The sequence below is a fragment of the Scylla paramamosain genome, chromosome 17 (genome assembly GCF_035594125.1).
Source record: "Scylla paramamosain isolate STU-SP2022 chromosome 17, ASM3559412v1, whole genome shotgun sequence".
NCBI classification, from domain to species: domain Eukaryota; kingdom Metazoa; phylum Arthropoda; class Malacostraca; order Decapoda; family Portunidae; genus Scylla; species Scylla paramamosain.
In genome coordinates this window covers 12,048,136-12,070,000 of record NC_087167.1, presented here as the reverse complement: position 1 = coordinate 12,070,000, position 21,865 = coordinate 12,048,136, and the positions used below count along the sequence as shown (strand labels likewise).

At 40.1% G+C, this 21,865-nt stretch overlaps 1 long non-coding RNA gene across 6 annotated transcripts; it reads left to right on the top strand.

Moving 5' to 3' along the window:
* The first annotated feature begins 3,610 nt into the window (after positions 1-3,610).
* LOC135108488 (uncharacterized) lies at positions 3,611-19,154 on the top strand. Of its 6 annotated transcripts, XR_010272296.1 has the most exons (7): positions 3,611-4,098; positions 8,350-8,406; positions 11,565-11,721; positions 15,809-15,907; positions 16,088-16,266; positions 16,572-16,722; positions 17,833-19,154. It is a non-coding gene; the product is annotated as an uncharacterized LOC135108488 (long non-coding RNA). The 6 variants fall into 6 exon arrangements; XR_010272297.1 differs by lacking the exon at positions 8,350-8,406 and having other exon boundaries at positions 3,612-4,098; XR_010272300.1 differs by lacking the exons at positions 3,611-4,098; positions 8,350-8,406 and adding an exon at positions 9,264-9,388 and having other exon boundaries at positions 18,176-19,154.
* The last annotated feature ends 2,711 nt before the right edge of the window (positions 19,155-21,865 follow it).

Genomic DNA, 21,865 nt, shown 5'->3' with positions numbered 1-21,865 from the left:
AGTGAGTCAGTGAGTTCCTCCTTGCATTAGCCAGTCTGTCAGTCAGTCTGTCAGTCAGTCAGTGAGTCAGTCAGTTCCTCCTTGCATTAGCCAGTCAGTCAGTCAGTCAGTGAGTCAGTCAGTCAGTTCCTCCTTGCATTAGCCAGTCTGTCAGTCAGTCAGTCTGTCAGTCAGTCAGTGAGTCAGTCAGTTCCTCCTTGCATTAGCCAGTCTGTCAGTCAGTCAGTCTGTCAGTCAGTCAGTGAGTCAGTCAGTTCCTCCTTGCATTAGCCAGTCTGTCAGTCAGTCAGTCTGTCAGTCAGTCAGTGAGTCAGTCAGTTCCTCCTTGCATTAGCCAGTCAGTCAGTCAGTCAGTCAGTCGGTCAGTGAGTCAGTCAGTTCCTCCTTGCATTAACCAGTGTGTTAGTCAGTCAGTCAGTGAGTGAGTCAGTGAGTTCCTCCTTGCATTAGCCAGTCTGTCAGTCAGTCTGTCAGTCAGTCAGTGAGTCAGTCAGTCAGTGAGTCAGTCAGTCAGTCAGTTCCTCCTTGCATTAGCCAGTCTGTCAGTCAGTCAGTCAGTCAGTGAGTCAGTCAGTTCCTCCTTGCATTAGCCAGTGTGTCAGTCAGTCTGTCAGTCAGTCAGTCAGTCAGTCAGTCAGTCAGTCAGTCAGTTCCTCCTTGCATTAGCCAATCTGTCAGTCAGTCTGTGAGTGAGTCAGTGAGTTCCTCCTTGCATTAGCCAGTCAGTCAGTGAGTCAGTCAGTGAGTGAGTGAGTGAGTGGTCCTTTTAATCCTGCAGGTCAAGGTGACACTGTTGCCAGATACATTAGTGCCCCTTCTCATAAGTTATGTATCCCGGAGTGGTCCTTTTAATCCTGCAGGTCAAGGTGACACACTGTACATTAGCACAGACAGACCAGAGATGATGGTGATGTGAGGTGTGTGTTAATGAAAGATTTGTCTATCACTTCAGAGTTCGAAGGAGTGTCGTGTCACCTTCACCTCTCTGGAGTGTTTGTCTGCGGTGACGAGCACGCTGACCCTCAGGTGGCAGGGCTCCAGGTTCTACTCTCCTGCTGCCCACTGGAATTCAAAGGTCTTTTTCTGCTCCTGGTGTTCAAAGAGATGAATTGCACCAAAGTCAACAGAACCTTAATTCCACTGCAGGGTGAGAGTCCGCTGGTGACACAGTACAGAACAAACCTGCTGTCATCAAGAACTGCCTCACAAAAAACTCCATCTCAGTGCACCATTTATCATGTAAGGAATCTACTGTCTATAAATTCACAAGTTGCATATATTTTCTCAGGTAGATGATTGAGGTATTGTAAAAAAAGCTTAAGTGGAAGGTTGTAATTTCTTTTTATATATTGTGCTTAACTGTCTGTAGGATTTGGTGGAGTCATGAAGGATCTGTTTGTAGTGAGTCTTCAAGATTGCAAATGCTTCAGTTAAAGCTAAAGTGTATATACAGTTGAAATACATGCGTGTTAGACGAAGCTCATTTTTTAAACAAGTCCTTGGTTGTTCGTTCCATTCATTCATTAATTAACTGACGTCTTTCTGGCCACATTGCGTGTCAGGCACCCAACCACTTCATCATAAGTAAAAACAATAGCAGCTATCTTTTATCTGTAGCTCATAAATACTTCCTTGAAAACCAGATAATCACAGCAGTTCCCTGAAAGTCTTCTCACCAACACTTAAACTCTCTCATGCCTCAGGTCAGCAGCGCCAGTCATCCCTGGGCAGTCTGCTTGGAGAAACCACTTCACCTCTTGTCCATGAGGAAGACGTCCACCGAGGGAGGGAAGAAATTGAAGTCTAGATCTAGAAATTGGGGTAAACACACCTAGAATAAACAAAGGCAGGTCTGTCAGGACTGTCACTAAACACCTGATTGTAATTGTGACTCTAGTAATAGTGATGCACACACACACACACACACACACACACACACACACACACACACACACACACACACACACACACACACACACACACACACACACACACACACACACACACTATTCAGTTCCTCTTTTTTTAAGGTTCTAAGGGAATCTATGCTGGAAAGACTTACCAATTCAAAGCAACAAGAATTCACATTACCTGACCAAGACAAGACCAGAACCTGACAGTCACTTGCCACATTAACAGTAAATAAATTATGTGGTCCATGTTTTTCAAGTAATTTATCAACCGTTCAGTTCTTGTCCTGCCCTTGTTAATGGTCTCTGAGGTCACCCTTGTTAAGTCCATTAGCCTGGTGCTCTCAGCTTTTCAGAAAACTATTTTTTAAAGATTCTGATGGGTTGTCTTGGTAATGTAGCACCAGTGAGGGAAAGCTTATAATATGAAAGCTTATTATATGAAAACAATACAGCTGGAGTCTTGTTTCTCCTTGAAGCTTCCCTCAAAACTACTACTACTACTACTACTACTACTACTACTACCACCACTAGTATAGCACTGAAGCTCACCTGTTGTAGTCTTCATGTACTGGTCCACTGTTACAGAGTACAGTCCCTTCCTTTTGTGTGTGCTAATTTCTCTCTCTCTCTCTCTCTCTCTCTCTCTCTCTCTCTCTCTCTCTCGCTCTCTTCTCTCTCTCTCTCTCTCTCTCTCTCTCTCTCTCTCTCTCTCTCTCTCTCTCTCTCTCTCTCATTTAATGGTGTATAAGTGTGTGTGTGTGATAACAATAATAATAATAATAATCAAGATATATATAGATGCAAATTCTACAAATAGCATAATTATTAGTTGGAGTATATATGACATAATAGATCCAGTCATTTAGTTAATGGGTGAGGCATCCAGTGTGCTTCTCATCCATGGCACTGCAATCTTGTACCTTAAACAACTCCAAGGGAAGGATCAGCTTGTCTTCACACACACATACACACACACACACACACACACACACACACACACACACACACCTCTCTAGATTTTGTACTGTTCAATCTCTCTCTCTCTCTCTCTCTCTCTCTCTCTCTCTCTCTCTCTCTCTCTCTCTCTCTCTCTCTCTCTCTCTCTCTCTCTCTCTCTCTCTCTCTCTCTCTCTCTCTCTCTCTCTCTCTCTCCATACGCATAGTCCTCTCCCAGACCTTCATCCCCTCCCCCTCCTACCTCACTTCTCTCCCTCCCCCCTCGTCTCTCGCCAGAGTTAAAGGCCTCTCCCTTCACCCCACCCCCCCTCGACTCTCCCCTGAGTTAATGAAAGTCCATGATAAAAAATCTTGGTTTGAGACACAAATGCTCCGCGATTTAAGAGGGGAAGTGGGATGGGGGATGGGGGGGGCACGTCTTCACCTGAAATTCATAGGGAGGGGAGGGGTGGTGGTGGTGGTGGTGGTGGGGAAGAGGAAGATAGGAAATGAGAGGTAGGAGGAATTGTGATCGTCAAGGTGTGTGAGGTGCGCCGCGTGTGCTCGTCTTATTGAAGGGCACGTGCGGCCATCACAGGTAACACAGAGGGCCAGGTAATGTCACAGCCAATAGTTTACGCGTCTAATTTATTTTTCATTTATTTATTTATTTATTTTTTTTTTTGGGGGGTTATTGGTTAGTGGGTCTCTCTCTCTCTCTCTCGCTATTTCTTATTCATTAACGTGTTTATCTATTGTTGCAGATTGTGTTGCGTGCAGTGTTACCAGAAGCAGAGTGCAGGGAGTGGCCAGCCGCTAGCCAGACTCAGAGTCAGGTCAGGTGAAGCAGCTAGTCTGGCCTCGACTCGCTTAGCACACCCGCGGCCGCACACCACAGCAAACCCAAGGCTGGTAACACTGGTGGTCTTGGCTGGCAACACTGACACACACGCAAAACTCCTGTAGTGTTCTGTACAAGGTTACGCAGACACAGACCACAGCAAACCCAAGGCTGTGGTCTGTGCGTAACCTTGTACAGAACACTACAGGAGTTTTGCGTGTGTATCAGTGTTGCCAGTCAAGACCAATCAGTGTTACCAGATGAAAGAGGAGATGCGTAGAGAGACGGTAAGTGGATGAAAGTCTCCTCCATCTTCTCTCTCATCGCTCCGCCATCCACGCTCGCCCTGCCACGACCCTCCACCGACCACCAGGAGGAAACACGAGTCGTCCAGGTCGTCTTAACAAGGTAATTACACTTATTGTCTTCATTACAATTATATGATTACTTTAAATTACACTATTTTTGCATTTTGTCTTGTTTTCTATCGATTTATTTGTTTATCGTTTTCTTATTGTTTTTTTTTTGTTCGTTGTTTATTTGTTTGTTTTGGTAATGGAGTCGTGATGGTTATAGAAAATGGTGGCTTTTTTTATTGGGGTAAGGGAAGGAGGGGAAAGGGGGAGGGCTGAAGGGGGAGGTTAGGAGGCATCAGTGTTCCTCTTTCCTCCTCCTCCTCCTCCTCCTCCTCCTCTTATTGTTCTTGGTTCTTATTTACGTTTTCGTTCGTTCGTTCGTTCGTTCTTCTTCTTCTTCTTCTTCTTCTTCTTCTTCTTCTTCTTCTTCTTCTTCTTCTTCTTCTTCTTCTACAATTTATTCTCATAATTAAAATAATCTATCACGCAGAATTGGAGAGATGGAGAGAGAAAAGGAAGGGAATATCTCTCTCTCTCTCTCTCTCTCTCTCTCTCTCTCTCTCTCTCTCTCTCTCTCTCTCTCTCTCTCTCTCTCTCGCATGTTTTTTTTTTGTCATGTACGCATTGTGACACACACACACACACACACACACACACACACACACACACACACGCATAGCTGTTTATGTACGCTTTTAGATGTGTGTGTGTGTGTGTGTGTGTGTGTGTGTGTGTGTGTGTGTGTGTGTGACATACAGACATACAAACAAACAAGGAAACACACAAGATTTAAAAGGAAAAACAAAGAGAGAGAGAGAGAGAGAGAGAGAGAGAGAGAGAGAGAGAGAGAGAGAGAGAGGTGAAAGCAAATGGCTTCAAAACAAGTCACTCATCAATTCAAATGGCTTCAAAACACGTCACTCTTATCAATTCAAATGGCTTCAAGATTAGCGTTGATGCAGCACTCCCGTCCGCCTGCATCAATATAAAGGGTGAATTTTGGGTGTTTAAGTGTGGCTAAGGATGTTTTCAGGTGTATTTCACGTGTTTTGAGTGTTGTGGGAGTGTTTTGAGTGTATTGTGGAGTGTTTTGATGTGTTTTGAAGGCTCCAGTGTTTCTTGGTAAATATTTACCGAAATTTCCAGTGTTTTCCAAGTATTTCCAGTTGTTTATAAGCTCAGGCGTGTAGATAGTAGTAACAGAAGGAGGAAAATAAGAGAAATGGAGGAGGAGGAGGAAGAAAGAAGGAGAAATGAAGGAGGAGAAGGAGATAAAACACATAAATGTCAAGAAGAAAATCTAGCTTAGTTTCCCCTGCTGCGCTGCCATTCTCTGTAATATTTATAATTTTAAGCTACCAGAAGAGACGAAGCTTAAATTTAATGCTAGGATAAGGAAAAAGCTTATTTCTTGCATTAGGAAGAAAGAAAAGCTTAATATTACCACCTCCCCCCCCCAATGAGCCAGGTGACACCCCCAAGAACAGCGCCATCCTGCTTCCTTGTGGTGTAGCAGCCCTGATCGTCCCCCTCCCTCCTCCTCCTCCTCCCCCTCCTTCTCCTCCTCCTACAGCAGAGACGTGTAATCACTAGTGGAAAGCTTAGTATTGTTTTTGTTGTTGTTGTTGTGGTGGTGGTGGTGGTTCGTCTGTCTGTCTCTTTGTCTGTTTGTCTCTCTCTCTCTCTCTCTCTCTCTCTCTCTCTCTCTCTCTCTCTCTCTCTCTCTCTCTCTCTCTCTCTCTCTCTCTCTCTCTCTGCTATTATTATTATTATTATTATTATTATTATTATTATTATTATTATTATTATTTTACTACTACTACTACTACTACAATTACTATTACTACTACTGCTACTACTACTACTACTACTACTACTACTACTACTACTACTACTACTACTACTACTACTACTATTACCACTACTACTACCACTACTACAACTACAACTACCACTACAAAACACATACACACACATACACACACAAACACTCTTCCTCAGTCAGGTCAGACCTCATCTAGACTACGCTGTGCAGTTCTGGTCCCAACATTACAGGAAAGATATAGGTCTATTAGAATCAGTACAGAGGAGAATGACTAAAAGGATACAGGGATGAGGAGTGTTCCTTACGAGGCGAGATTGAAGCTGTTAAATTTACATTCTTTAGAGAGACGTAGGTTAAGAGGGGAATTGATAGAAGTCTTTAATTGGTATAAGGGTTATAACAAGGGGGATGTAGGCAAAATTCTTAGGATCAGCAGCCAGGCCAGAACAAGAAATAACGGGTACAAGCTTGAAAAATTTAGGTTTAGGAAGGAGATAGGAAAAAATTGGTTCTCAAATAGAGTGGCAGATGAGTGGAACGGACTCAGTAATCATGTTGTTCGTGCTAGGACACTACAGAGCTTTAAGAGAAGATTAGACAAGTTTATGGATGGGGATAATAGATGGAAATAGGTAGGTATATTTCATACAGGGACTGCCACGTGTAAGCCTGGTCGCTTCTTGCACCTTTCATTATTTCTTATGTTCTTATGTTCATCGCCTCTTTCACCGTCCTGCCACGAGACCTCTCTCTCTCTCTCTCTCTCTCTCTCTCTCTCTCTCTCTCTCTCCTCTTCTCCTCTCTCTCTCTCTCTCTCTCTCTCTCTCTCTATATATTATATATATATATATATATATATATATAGAGAGAGAGAGAGAGAGAGAGAGAGAGAGAGAGAGAGAGAGAGAGAGAGAGAGAGAGAGAGAGAGAGAGAGAGAGAGAGAGCAGAAATGACAGTGACAATAATGTGTGTGTGTGTGTGTGTGTGTGTTATATATATACGGTCGTCTGCTTGTCAGCCAGCCGACGACCGTAGGTGAATAACACACACACACACACACACACACACATTATTGTCCACTGTCATTTCTGGCTGTGTTATTCATTTATAATTTTTGTTGAAAATTATCATTGAATAACTAGTGAGAAATGTGTGTGTGTGTGTGTGTGTGTGTGTGTGTGTGTGTGTGTGTGTGTGTGTACGACTGGGTGATGGTTGTTAGAGAGAGAGAGAAAGAGAGAGAGAGATTGTCAAGTTTATAATAGTTTATAATAGTTTCCCTAAAATGTCAACACTTGTAATCGTGTTTTGTGCAATACATATCCTTGCCACCTCTATCATCATAACGTCCTACATGAGACAACTGTCAGGATAGTCACAAATACTAAATACCCACACTCGCTGCCCACGCACTCATTAACACTTAGACATAGCGGTCATCAGCTATCTATTAGGCACAACCTGGCGGCTTGCTCGCGGCGGCCACCATCTATTAATGTACGTAGGAAGCAAGATATGGAACAATTACGTCCCCATACACATTAAACACATTACAACTCTATCATCTTAAAAAAAAAAATATATATATATATATATATATATATAATTATATATATATATATATATATATATATATATATATATATATATATATATATATATATATATATATATATATATATATATACGAGTATATATATATATATATATATATATATATATATATATATATATATATATATATATATATATATATATATATATATATATAGTTTTTTTTCATTTTCAGTTTCAGTTCCATTAATTACAATATTGATAATATTAATAATAGTAATATTAATAATAATAATAATAATATTAATAATAATAATAATAATGATATCATTATTATTATTATTATTATTATTATTATTATTATTATTATTATTATTACTACTATTATTATTATTATTATTATTTTATTATTATTATTAGTATTATTATTGTTATTTTTATTATTATTATTATTATTATTAACAAAAATGTTATGTTAGTATATTTTTTTGATAAATGTAGTTATAAATAGTTTCAGTTTTGTTTGATAATTGAAGCCAACCTGTGCATGATGTTAACTTTTTCCTGGTGATAACTTCGTTGCTTTTCAATGATATATGTTCTCATTAATTCTTATATTCTCTTTTTGTGCTTTTTTTTTCGTTTATTTTATTTTATGTATTCATTTACTTTTTTTTCGATGATGGCATTGAGCTCTGCTTATTAAGGGGTATTTCTCAACATAACTGATTGGCGGTCAACCTATAACAAGCATATCGTAGTATTTAAAGAGATCATTTCAACTGGAGCCTTTTGAGGGTGTGGGGGACTGGTAGTTATGAGGGGGGGGATAAAGAGAGGGGGAGGGAGAGAGGGAGAGAGAGAGAAAGACAAAGAGACAGGGAGGTGCGCGGTCCTAACGGATACCTCCATTTCATTTCAAGCTGGCGAGCGGGCAGGGTGTGGACTGCTGGCGACCTGCGTGACAAAGGAAGGCTTGGGTGAGTGTGGAATTGAATTGTACCTCTCTGTTGCCAAATGGTCTGTTGGTTTGTGGCTGGATTGCACTCTCATCACCTTTACTTATCGTATTCGTCGGTATGTTCTTGTACTCTTCTATTCTGTTGAATTATTCGTGTGTCTGTGTGTGTTGCTGTTCTCTCCTTTCTGTTCCTCTTCCTCAACCCTCTGTTAGATTTTTTTTTTCTCTCCCTCCTTTTCCTCCACCATCTTCTTAATACCATCTTCTCTTTCCTCTTAATTCCTCCTTTAAATAATGGAAAGTTTTTTTTTTCCTTTTACTTTCATTACAAGAACGATTGCGCGCTATGTTGATTTTTTGAGCGTTTTTTTTCCTGTTTTCCGTTCCCTCCCCCTCCCTTCTCTTCTTCCTCCTGACCCCCACTGTTCTCATTCCTTTTTTCCCTCCTCCTCCTCACTCTTCTTTCGCCATCTTCTTTCTATTAATTCTTCCTTCTCCTCCTCCCATACTACGGCTACCCGCTCGTTAAAATTTAAACGCTAATGCAGATAATGTTGACTTTATTTTTTACAAATTACAACTTAGAAAGTGATAAACAGACAATGTTAGTAGTGTTTTGCAAGTGATACGACAAATTGTGGTGATAGTGCAGACACCGAGACGGTTAAAACTCTCTCTCTCTCTCTCTCTCTCTCTCCGTGTGTGTGTGTGTAAACAGTTATTGTGGACTTTAATGATTCCAGTGATAATTTAACAAGGATATACGAAAAAAAAAAAGACATTCTTGATCTAATTAATCATCTGTGGCCTTTCAAACGAATAAAAATCCTGGAACACACACGCACACACAAAACACACACGAGTGAAGCCATGTGTGTGTGAGAAGGATCCGGCTTAAATATGAGTGTTTTCAGTGTTCACTATAGATGGCATTTGTCGGGCAGGGTGAGGTGAGCAGAGGAAAGTGTCTTCAGCAGAGGAAAGGCTCCAAGTGACTGCAGGTGTGTGGAAGTGACTGCAGGTGTGTGACTGTGCAAGTGTGTGAGGGACTGTGTTAGGTCAGGTATTCACTTTGTATTCATAGCTTAAACCCCCTTTATTATTATTATTATTATTATTATTATTATTATTATTATTATTATTATTATTATTTATTTTATTTATTTATTTATTTATTTATTTTTAATTTTTTTTTTTTTTTTTGTTTGGCCTAAAGTGAAGTGCGTGTTGTAAACCCATGTCTTAATTAACTGTCAAATAACAGTAGGCGTTCTGAGTCGTCTCCCAGTTTTTCTCCCCCCTCCTCTCCCCCTTCCCACAACTTTGTACAGGGAGGCGGGGGGGTGGGGGGAGTGTTTCCACTCGTACCGCTCTTCTTTTTTTTTTTTTTTTTTATTAGGTAGGAAGGATACTGGCCAAGGGCAACAAAAATCTAATAAAAAAATATGCCCACTGAAATGCCAGTCCTATAAAAGGGTCAAAGCAGTGGTCAAAAATTGGTGGATAAGTGTCTTGAAACCTCCCTCTTGAAGGAATTCAAGTCATAGGGAGGTGGAAATACAGAAGAAGGCAGGGAGTTCCAGAGTTTACCAGAGAAAGGGATGAATGATTGAGAATACTGGTTAACTCTTGCGTTAGAGAGGTGGACAGAATAGGGGTGAAAGAAAGAAGAAAGTCTTGTGCAGCGAGGCTGCGGAAGGAGGGGAGGCATGCAGTTTAGCAAGATCAGAAGAGCAGTTGGCATGAAAATAGCGGTAGAAGACAGCTAGATATGCAACATTGCGGCGGTGAGAGAGGGGCTGAAGACAGTCAGTTAGAGGAGAGGAGTTGATGAGGACGAAAAGCTTTTGATTCCACCCCTGTCTAGAAGAGCAGTATGAGTGGAACCCCCCCAGACATGTGAAGCATACTCCATACATGGACGGATAATGCCCTTGTACAGAGTTAGCAGCTGGGGGGGTGAGAAAAACTGGCGGAGACGTCTCAGAACACCTAACTTCATAGAAGCTGTTTTAGCTAGAGATGATATGTGAAGTTTCCAGTTCAGATTATAAGTAAAGGACAGACCGAGGATGTTCAGTGTAGAAGAGGGGGACAGTTGAGTGTCATTGAAGAAGAGGGGATAGTTGTCTGGAAGATTGTGTCGAGTTGATAGATGGAGGAATTGAGTTTTTGAGGCATTGAACAATACCAAGTTTGCTCTGCCCCAATCAGAAATTTTAAAAAGATCAGAAGTCAGGCGTTCTGTGGCTTCCCTGCGTGATATGTTTACCTCCTGAAGGGTTGGACGTCTATGAAAAGACGTGGAAAAGTGCAGGGTGGTATCATCAGCATAGGAGTGGATAGGACAAGAAGTTTGGTTTAGAAGATCATTAATGAATAATAAGAAGAGAGTGGGTGACAGGACAGAACCCTGAGGAACACCACTGTTAATAGATTTAGGAGAAGAACAGTGACCGTCTACCACAGCACCAATAGAACGGTCGGAAAGGAAACTTGAGATGAAGTTACAGAGAGAAGGATAGAAACCGTAGGAGGGTAGTTTGGAAATCAAAGCTTTGTGCCAGACTCTATCAAAGGCTTTTGATATGTCCAAGGCAACAGCAAAAGTTTCACCAAAGTCTCTAAAAGAGGATGACCAAGACTCAGTAAGGAAAGCCAGAAGATCACCAGTAGAGCGGCCTTGACGGAAACCCATACTGGCGATCAGATAGAAGGTTGTGAAGTGATAGATTGTTTAGAATCTTCCTGTTGAGGATAGATTAAAAAACTTTAGATAAGCAGGAAATTAAAGCAATAGGACGGTAGTTTGAGGGATTAGAGCGGTCACCCTTTTTAGGAACAGGTTGAATGTAGGCAAACTTCCAGCAAGAAGGAAAGGTAGATGTTGACAGACAGAGCTGAAGGAGTTTGACTAGGCAAGGTGCAAGCACGGAGGCACAGTTTCGGAGAACAATAGGAGGGACCCCATCAGGTCCATAAGCCTTCCGAGGGTTTAGACCAGCAAGATGGATATGATGTGTGAGGTCAAACTACTGCTGTGTATTCCAATTTATGAAGTATCATGCTTGTTATAATTTTTTTCATAATTTCTTCATCTAAATAGTCAAATGCCACACTAATGTTTCTTAACAAGCTGTGTGCAGAGCCAAAATATCCCATTTCTGTGTCTTTCAGGTGATGGTGAGTGTGTGCGTGTGTAAGGGATGCCAGAAGAGTAACTGCTTTCAACTTCTGGCAGTCCGAAATATGGTGATTGAAGTGTCCAGTCCCCAAGCTGGCATGGTGCTCAGTGTTGTGCTGGACTCTCTGGTAGTATTTCACCTTGCTTTTGGTGAGTGAACTACACTTTTAGTCCCTTATGTTGTGGGATCATGCTGTGGATGTGTGTGGATGTACTGTACCTAAGCTGGGGTGTAGTAAGGTGGTCCATGAAACTTTCTTTCCACCAGTGGCTAACAGGCCTAGGAGTGTTAATGGTGTGTGTGTGTGTGTGTGTGTGTGTGTGTGTGTGTGTGTGTGTGTGTGTGTGTGTGTGTGTGTGTGTGTGTGTGTGTGTGTGTTAATGATGTGTGTGTGTGTGACTTACCTACTGTCGTTGGCTGGTCACCCAGCCAGCCATTCCCCTATGGAAAGAGTTCCAGAGCTCATAATGACTGATGTTCGGGTAGGACTGAAACCAATGACACACCACACACCGGGACAGCTAGGTCACAACACCTCGGGTGCTCTATCTGGACATCATGCTGTGGAATTGCCAGCCTGCCAGTTTAGTGTACAGAGATGGATGTGATGTGTCCAGGGGTGCCTTAATCTTTGATGTGTGTAGCAGTGTGTGGTGCTGTGTCTGGGCCTCATGGTGTGGGATTCCCAGGCTGCTGGTGTAGTGTATGGAGATAGATGCGATGTGTCCAGGGTGCCTCAATCCTTTGATGTGTGTAGCTGTGTGTGGTGCTGTGTCTGGGCCTCATGGTGTGGGATTGCTAGCCTGCTGGTGTAGTGTATGGAGATGGATGTGATGTGTGCAGAGTTTTATATTTTTTTTTTTCCAGTTCACTTCAGAGTTGGCTTTTCAAATTATTGTTTTCTCTATTTGTTATTGATCTGATAAAAAAATAATAAAAAATTACTATTTTATTTCCTCACATATATTTATATAGTGGGTTTCAAAAAGACAGACTAGATTTAAAATTGTTTTATTTCTTCAACCATAAACTGACTATGAATAAAACTAATAAACTTAAAAGATGTGGGTCAAAGTTTAAAATGACTCTTCTTTTTATTTATGGGTTCTACATGGGTGCAGAGATACAGTAATATTTAATCAGGTTCATCTTTCAGACTCGTATATATATACTGTTGTGCCATTGAAATTTCTGTGATGCCATGGAAATTTCTTCTATCTGGGTGAATGATGAGTGCATTAAGGCAGTAGTAGTGAGATAAGCACGTGTTATTGTTTATCCCATGAAGTTTTCATTCAATCAGTAGTCAGCAATAGATTGTCATAGTAAATGAACAAGTAGAAGAACAGGCCTCCCTCCTTCACTGCCCCTCCTTCAGGCATCCCCAAGGCTCCTTCACCCCCTTCTGCGTGGTATCCTAAGCCCTCAATCTTGTAATATTTGGCTCCATGCGTCTCTCTCTCTCTCTCTCTCTCTCTCTCTCTCTCCTCTCTCTCTCTCTCTCTTCTCTCTCTCTCTCTCTCTCTCTCTCTCTCTCTCGTATGTAATTATTTTTATTCATTTATACATTTATTTTGTTTTACTTTGTGTGTGTGTGTGTGTGTGCGCTTGGGTGCATGCGTGTGTGCGTGCGTGAAGATCAAAGGTTGTATGCACATTTGAATTCACATTTACATAGTGTACACATCTGAAATTTATGTAAGTTTTATTACGCACACGTGTACGTATATTTACATATACACGCTTAGAAACGTGTGTAGCTTCAATTAGGAATTTTTCAAGAGTGTTTCTCCTGTTAGTAATGTAGAAATCTTGTCAATCTGTCACTAGAACCGTAAAAACAGTCTTTAAAAACCATGTCATTTCAAGTAGAGACTTTGAAAAGTAATATAGGTTCTCAAGTTTGTTCCTGCTGTTAATTATTGAGAAATCTTGTTAATCTGTCACGAAAACCACAAAGAAAAAAATAAATAAAAAACCGTGTCACTTGAACTAGAGCCTTTGGAAAATAGTAAAGGTTCTCAAGAGTGTTTCTGCTGTTAATAATATAGAAATGTTAATTCTGTCTCTAGAAGTGTAAAATCATCCTTGAAAACCCCGTGTATCACTTTTATTAGGAAGTAGAGAGGTGGAGCCTTTTAAATCTGGAGCAAAGTATGTTGCAATGGACTAGCCCTTCAAAGAGACAGTGTTTACAGGAGTCACGTTTTTGTTAGCGCTGAAGGGTATGTAAACAGGCTTGTTGATATATTTGAAGACTACATTTCAACTTTAAAATGTTATGGAAGACTGTGGAAGCTTCTGGAAGGAGGGAAGTGGATAAGAATAGAGAGAGAAAGTGTATATCTGAGCTTTGAGGCTGTGCTGTAGAAGAGAGTTGTGTTTATCAGTGTGGCTCGCTCTCTTAACATGGCGAGGAAAGCCCTTACATATATTATTCTCTAAATCAAACCAATTATACAAGTGCTGCAGATAGAGAGAGAGAGAGAGAGAGAGAGAGATCTTGATCAAGGTTTTCTAATTTACACTCTCTCTCTCTCTCTCTCTCTCTCTCTCTCTCTCTCTCTGTCTCTCTCTCTCTCTCTCTCTCTCTCTCTCTCTCTCTCTCTCTCTCTCTCTCTCTCTCTCTCTCTCTCTGTGTGTCTCTCACCTGTAAATGCATGATTCTTTTGTTAATTAGACAGGTGTGAGCCCAGGTGTGTGTGTGTGTGTGTTTGTGTGTGTGTGGTTTGGTGATGCAAGGCAGCATGTAGAGAGAGAGAGAGAGAGAGAGAGAGAGAGAGAGAGAGAGAGAGGAAGAGAGAGAGAGAGAGAGACCTGTATTCCTGAACGCTCTGCTCTCGCACCACAACTTTTCAAGGGCGCAGAAATTATTAGTCAGGTTCTCAAGAGTGTTTCTCCTGTTAATAATGTGTAAATCTTGTTAATCTGTCACTGGAACCATAAGAACATCCTGAAAACTTATTAACTTCACCACAAATATTTTAAAAGGCCAAAGAGATAATAATCTGGCTTTTCAAGAGTGTTTCTCTAGTTAATAATGTATAAATCTTGTTAATCTGTCACTGGAACCATAAGAACACCCTTTAAAAAAAAAAAGAGATGATTAGTGGCTTTTTCAAGAGTGTTCCTCTAGTTAATAATGTATAATTTATTATAATCTGTCACTGGAACTATAAGAACTTCCTTAAAAACTTCACCACAAATATTTTAAAAGGCCAAAGAGATGATAAGCTGGCTTTTCAAGAGTGTTTCTCTAGTTGATAATCTATAAATCTTGTTAATCTGTCACTGGAACCATAAGAACACCCTTGAAAACTTGATAACTTCACCACAAGTATTTTAAAAGGCCAAAGAGATGATTGTCTGGCTTTTCAAGTGTTTCTCCTGTTAATAATGTACAGATGTTGTTAATGTGTTAGTAGAACCACAAAAACACCCTTGAAAAGCTGTGTTGCTTCAGCAAGAGCCTTTAGAATATTGTGGAGGTGTGGCCAGAAGGGTTTCAGAATACAGTCCATAATCTCAATGTGGAATTTGGTTCAGTACAAGAAGCATTGGGTACAGAAGGGACAGAACAAGGCACAATTATGTAATTTGGAGTAAATTAAGGTTAATCCTAGATATGCTGAAAACAGGAGAATTATTTCCCCTTTAGCTTGTTTTGTCATCCTATTGCAGGCCCAATGTTTCACACATGCATAACTATTACTGCCTTCCCAAACACTATAATTATGTTGAATTGCTTATCATCAGTTCAGCTTACTGCCTTCCCAAACTCTATAATTACGTTGAATTCCTTATCATTTCAGCTTACTGGCTTCTCAAACACTATAATTATGTTGAATTGCTTATCAATTCAGGTTACTCCCTTCCCAAAGACTATAAGTGTGTTGAATCGTTTATGGGTTTAGCTTGGTGAGGACAACTTCATTAGTATTATTATAGTGGGATGCAAATAGTTGAGGTGAAGCAGTCAGGGGAATTCCCTACCTGAACCAGGCCCACAGTATTTCATGTGTTGGTTACTTAGTAAGTGATATATTCTTCAGATATTTGTTTACGGTAAGCCAAGGTTAATGTAATGTTGTGAAAAAGTAATTATAACCTAGAAAAACTATTTTATAATTATTTACATCTCACTATAACATCTGGTAATTGAGTAGAAAAAGTAGGCTGTGATGCACAGAGCAAGCGAGCAAATGAGTGTAGTAATGTGGTGTTTTTTGCCATCAGGGACCATTGGCCAACACTATGCCAGACTTGAGGAGGATGGTGGTGGAATGTGAGGCGCCCATCATTATTATGGCCTCCAGTAAGACCGAGTGAGGCACGGTGAGTGTGAACCTGATGGCACAAATTCTTCATGTATTTGTCAGGAGATGCCACACAGTCTGTACAGGTTTGTCAATAGTAAGCTTCTTCCTTATCATGGATGTCTGCTAATAGATATAGCAAGTGAACACATCTTTCATACTCTTATCCCTTATAATTATCTATCTTTCTCTGTACCAGGCCAGCAGTCCCACATGGGGTGGCCCAGATAAAGCCACACACACACTGTTTTATTACATGGAAAATTCTGTCAGAACTGCAACGTAACATGAGACGGAGACATGATAAATAGTGTGAACTGGTCTTAATACCCATAGATAAAGATTAATATGGATTCTACAGTATCCCACAACCTAAGTGTAAGTACTACTGAGTGAACAGGCAGAATGATTTTCTCTCTCTCTCTCTCTCTCTCTCTCTCTCTCTCTCTCTCTCTCTCTCTCTCTCTCTCTCTCTCTCTCTCTCTCTCTCTCTCTCTCTCTCTCTATAAACTTTAACTTTGAGTGTACCTTACTGAGTCGACAGGCAGAATTTTATATATATATATATATATATATATATATATATATATATATATATATATATATATATATATATATATATATATATATATATATATATATATATATATATATATACCTTACTGAATATACCTTCCTCACAGCATAAGTGTGTGTGCTACTAGGTGAACAACCGGAATGAGGAACGGCATTTTGGCACTGTCAGTGTGTCCTTTGTGAAGATGCAGCAGGTGTGTCTGAACTTCATGGCATGGACTCTCAAGATTAAGTACACCAGTGATGCTGGCACCACTGGTAGGTGCCACTATTCTTCTTTTATTCATGGGTAAGGCCAGCAAAAGTGAATGAAAAAAAGACCTTCTGAGGTACCAGTCCTAAATGAAAGGTCACAAGGATCACTCATAATTCAAGGATAAGTGTCTTGAAACCTCTCTTGGGTTCCCAGGGGTGGAATGGATGCATCGTCTCCTTCTATACTTTGCTGTCCCTTACTATCTTGTCTTGACTACTTCAGACAGACTGGTGGAAGTTACTGGGGTCTTCTAAACACTTCACTATCTTGTCTTGACCACTTCAGACAGACATCCTCTCTTCCTCCTCCTTCCTACATATTTCTTGTCATTCCATCCTCTCATCCTCCTTTTTCCTGCTTTTCCCCTCATCCTATCGTCTCCTTCCTGCATATTTCTCATCACAGTCTCTTTCCCTCCTCACAGCCTCTCTTCCTGCATATTTCTCCTCTTACAACCTCTCTCCCTTGTTTCATCCTCTCCCCTCTTTCTTTCTGCTTCTCTCCCCATCACCACCAAACACTCATCTGTGCTTCTCTGTCCAGAAGAACACACCATCTACATTTCCTTCAGATTTCTCCTCGCCTCGGCCTCTCCCCATCACCCTATCCTCTCCCGGTCACCACCAAGCCCTCGCCATGTCTCTCTCTCCACAGAGGAATGCACCACCTGTCAGTTTCACTACATGCTGAAAGGGATAATTTTAACCATCACACTCTAAAAAGAATATTATAATATATTGTATTATATTATTCTTATATTAATAATATTTGTATTATTTTTCAGACTAAAGCATTTAGTTATTGGGTAATTGTTACCAACCTACTTTAAAATATTCTCTCTCTCTCTCTCTCTCTCTCTCTCTCTCTCTCTCTCTCTCTCTCTCTCTCTCTCTCTCTCTCTCTCTCTCTCTCTCTCTCTCTCTCTCTCTCTCTCTCTCTCTCTCTCTCTCTCTCTCTCTCTCTCTCTCTCTCTCTCATATCAGCATCTCAGTAAGTTTTTCCTACAGCATCTCAGCAAAAGTATTCTTTCCCTGTCTCCTTTTGTTCCTCTCTTTCTCTCTTCTTTCCTGTCTTTCACTCCCATCAGCATCTCAGTAAGTCTTTCCCCACAGTTTCAATTTCAGTGCAACTGAAGCTCAAGATGTAGCCTTTGCCACATGGCAGCCTCTCTCCTACAGCCAGTCCTTACAAGGACCCCCACACCCCTCCACCACAGCCCTCGCCCTTCTCTCCCCCCATCCTTCTCATGGCCTGCACTGTGCCCTCCCCATCCCCTAAACAGGCACACCTCAACTTTGTGGAGAGCTGTCAGTGGCCTCAGCCATAGTGTGTGCCGCCAAGCAGTGCCTGGTGCCGGGCTCTCATTGCCTGACCATCAGCTCCAAGTGAGAGAAGGAAGCAGAAAACATGAATGACAAGCAGTAGATCAACCAGCTGTCTCTCTCTGCTGCCCAGGAGGATGTTACCTCCAGGAGTGTGACTGGGCTGTCCCCAGCCCTGCACTTCCCCAGCCTGGCATCTACCAAGACCTGCAGCCCCATGCCCAGGACCACCACTGTTTTCCAGGCTGTATAACATCACCCACAGGACTGATGGGGATCAGCGGCTGAGCATTGCCAAGCTGAAGGAGGTGTTTGAGCAGTGTTGCCCTGTGGAGGGTCGTCCCGTCAGCAGGCTGAGCTGCAGTGCTGACAGCATGACGGCCTGGGTTGCCCTCAGCATCCACCCTGCTGTGGATGTGGGGCACAAGATCAACTGGAAGAGCAGCCTTGGAACAGGGGAGACCCTGCCACCAAGAAGGCATACAAAGCCATTGAGAAGTACCACCAGCAGAGGGCATTCTGTTTCATGCTGTCACAACTAGGTCATATAGTACTACTATGACAGGTCAGGTTATATTAGGTCAGGTCAGGCTAGGTTAGATCAGCTTAGGTTAAGATTGCCTTCTTTTAAGCTACTATTATGTCAGGTCAGGTTAGATTAGGTCAGGTGAGGCTAGGTTAGGCTAGGTCAGATCAGGTTAGGTTAAGATTGCCTTCTTTTAAGCTATCACCTCCATTCAAGTACCCAAAAATTATCACTTTCATGTTCCCCACCTACAAACCCCACTTCTTGCCAAGTCCCGAAGATGGTAAGGGGATAAGGGGAGAAGAGGCAAAATGAAGTAGTTCCGACATGTGGCTTTATCATGTTCCCTATCATTTATAACAATACACACACACACACACACACACACACACACACACACACACACACACACACACACACACACACACACACAACAGCAGCAGCAGAGTAGGTAGGGATGAGTTTGGGAAGAGGTTGGGTGGACAGGGAAAGATAAAGCAATAGAAAATTTTTGGTTATATTTTATTTTATGCTGGATATGTACAAACTGTATTAATAGGTTAATATATATCTTTACAAGTATTCAGTTGATATTTAATTGATCCAGTGCATCATGTGAACATTCGTTCAGAATTGTTCATTGGATATATATATATATAATATATATATAATATATATATATATATATATATATATATATATATATATATAATATATATATATATATATATATATATATATATATATATATATATATATATATATATATATATATATATTATTATAGTGTGTGTGTTGGTGGTAAAACAGTTACCCCCCGACACAAGGAAGAGAGAGAGGTAAATAAAGATACATGATTTTAAAGAGAAATATAAATAAATAAACAGGTGCGATATCACTTAGAACGAGAGAGAGTAGGGGATATAGTTATTGCGAACATAAAATTAACAAATATACAAGAAAATAAAATAACTACTGAATAAACAGACAGAAAAAAAAAGAAGAAGGAAAATATATGTCGCTAGAGAACAAAGATGGAAAAGCGAAGAAAAAATCCATCATAACGAGAGATTACGAACAGGAGAAAACTACTAGTAAATACAGGAAGAAAATATGAGATGGAGTCTAATTAATATAATTAATACAGAGAAATGTGGATAGATAGGTATGTAATATTCTTTGTTGTATGTTACTTCTATCTTTCGGTTATAAACGAGGCGGACTAAGGGAAGTAGGAAGGAGGAATAGAGAGAGATAGAGTGAATAAAAAGAAAACTAGTAAATGGAGGCAAAGACAGACGTATGGGTAAGAGAGAGAGAGAGGGGGGGGGGGAGGTGGGGAGGGAAATGATAAATTAAATACTACTTGCCAAAGATGAGCGGGAGTGCCCGTCGAGCAGTGCGGTTGGCGGACAAATTCTACCGGGCCTGCCCATGCATATTAACCATATGGCTTCACCCAATGATGAAAATGTGGGTGTGCTGGACGATGCCAGTAGCGTGTGAAGTGCGGCACGAGAAGTATGGGGGCTAGCATTAGTTAGAAGGAAATACTGTGTAGCATGGTGTAGCATTGTGTAAAAAAAAAAAAAAAAAAAAAAAAAAAAAAAAAAAAAAAAGTTCAATAAAATATGTTAATGGAAGACCACATAACAATATTTCGGGAATACAACATAGCCATGAGCACGATTTCAGGAAATCTATATGAGAATGGCCGGAATCATTATTTATACCTTATTTACAAAGTGGAGCCATGCATAATGAAAGGCAAACATGAGACCAGATAAAAGCAGAGACTCGTTAGGAAGCAACGCTGAGATTTTTAGCAACGATGTACATACGAATTCGGTACAGCAGAATAGTACATGTCTGTCTAAACAAAACTTGTCATGCATAATCCCTGAAACATGGGCCATATACCAGATATTAAAGAATGACTACTTGCTGGCGAGTTTACTATTTATTTAATTGAACAGTACGTTATGTGCAGTATTATTAATGTTATGTTAATACGATACTGTATCATAACAGTCTAATGTGCAAAGTAATGTGTAATGATACATCAAGTTATGGTAGCTCGCTCACTGGAGTAGACATCACAAGGTACTGATATGAACCAACAACGATCTAAGTAATATCTACACACACACACACACACACACACACACACACAGCTGCCTCAGCTATTCTGGGAAATCCTCCATATGAACAGTAGGAAAAAAGTTACTTATGATCACCACCCCTTTTAATAGTTTTGTTGACATTTGGTATCGTTTGTATAGTACTGTTGTGGTGTTGATATAATGTCTAATAGGCAGGATTAAGTTTTAGGTGTTATTTTAAGGGTGAAAACAGCTTTCATTGCCTGTTAAGCTAGTTGCGCAGATGGGAGGTGGTAGATGCTTGATAATCAATGGGCCCCTTATTCAGAAACGATTATGGGGCGTATTCTCACAAGTGTTTCTCCTGTTAATGATATAGAAATATTATTATTTTTTCACTAGAACAATAAAAGAACACCCTTTCAAAAACGTGCAAGTTCAACTAGAGCCCTCTGAATGTAATGAAGGGCGAGGCTCAAAAGTGTTTCAGAATTAATATGGGCAATATATATATATATATATATATATATATATATATATATATATATATATATATATATATATATATATATATATATATATATATATATATATATATATATATATATATTTTTTTTTTTTTTTTTTTTTTTTTTTTTTTTTTTTTTTCGTTCTTTCCACTACATATTGCTTATCTATCAGTCCTCATCTTCATAAACAAACTATTCATCTCTTTCTTTTTTTATGCTGCTATTATTGCTGGTGCTACAGAAAGTTTCCCGGCGCGCATTCCGCCTCTCAGGCCTGTATAGATTTCAAAGACTATATTGCATGTCTTTTGCAATATATAATGAAAATACGGATAAGTAAATTGGCTTGGAATATCAATAATAGTGTTTCTTTTATGAATCCTTCAAAACTGATCTTGTATATGTAGACTTAGCTTTATAAAGTGCCTTGCATTCTTAGAACATTAGTACTTGTGTAATAATAGTGTAATTTATATATTAGTAGTGTTTATTTTTGTAAATACATATTAAAAATTGGTCTTGTGTATGTAGACTTAGTTTCATAAATAATCTTGCATGCTGGATTGCCTTCAGACATGTATTCAGACATGTTCTATTCAGAAAATTAGTATTTCTGTAATGATAGTGCAATTTCTGTTGTAACTTTTTTCTGAATATGTCTTGTATTCTGGTCTACCCTCAAACAT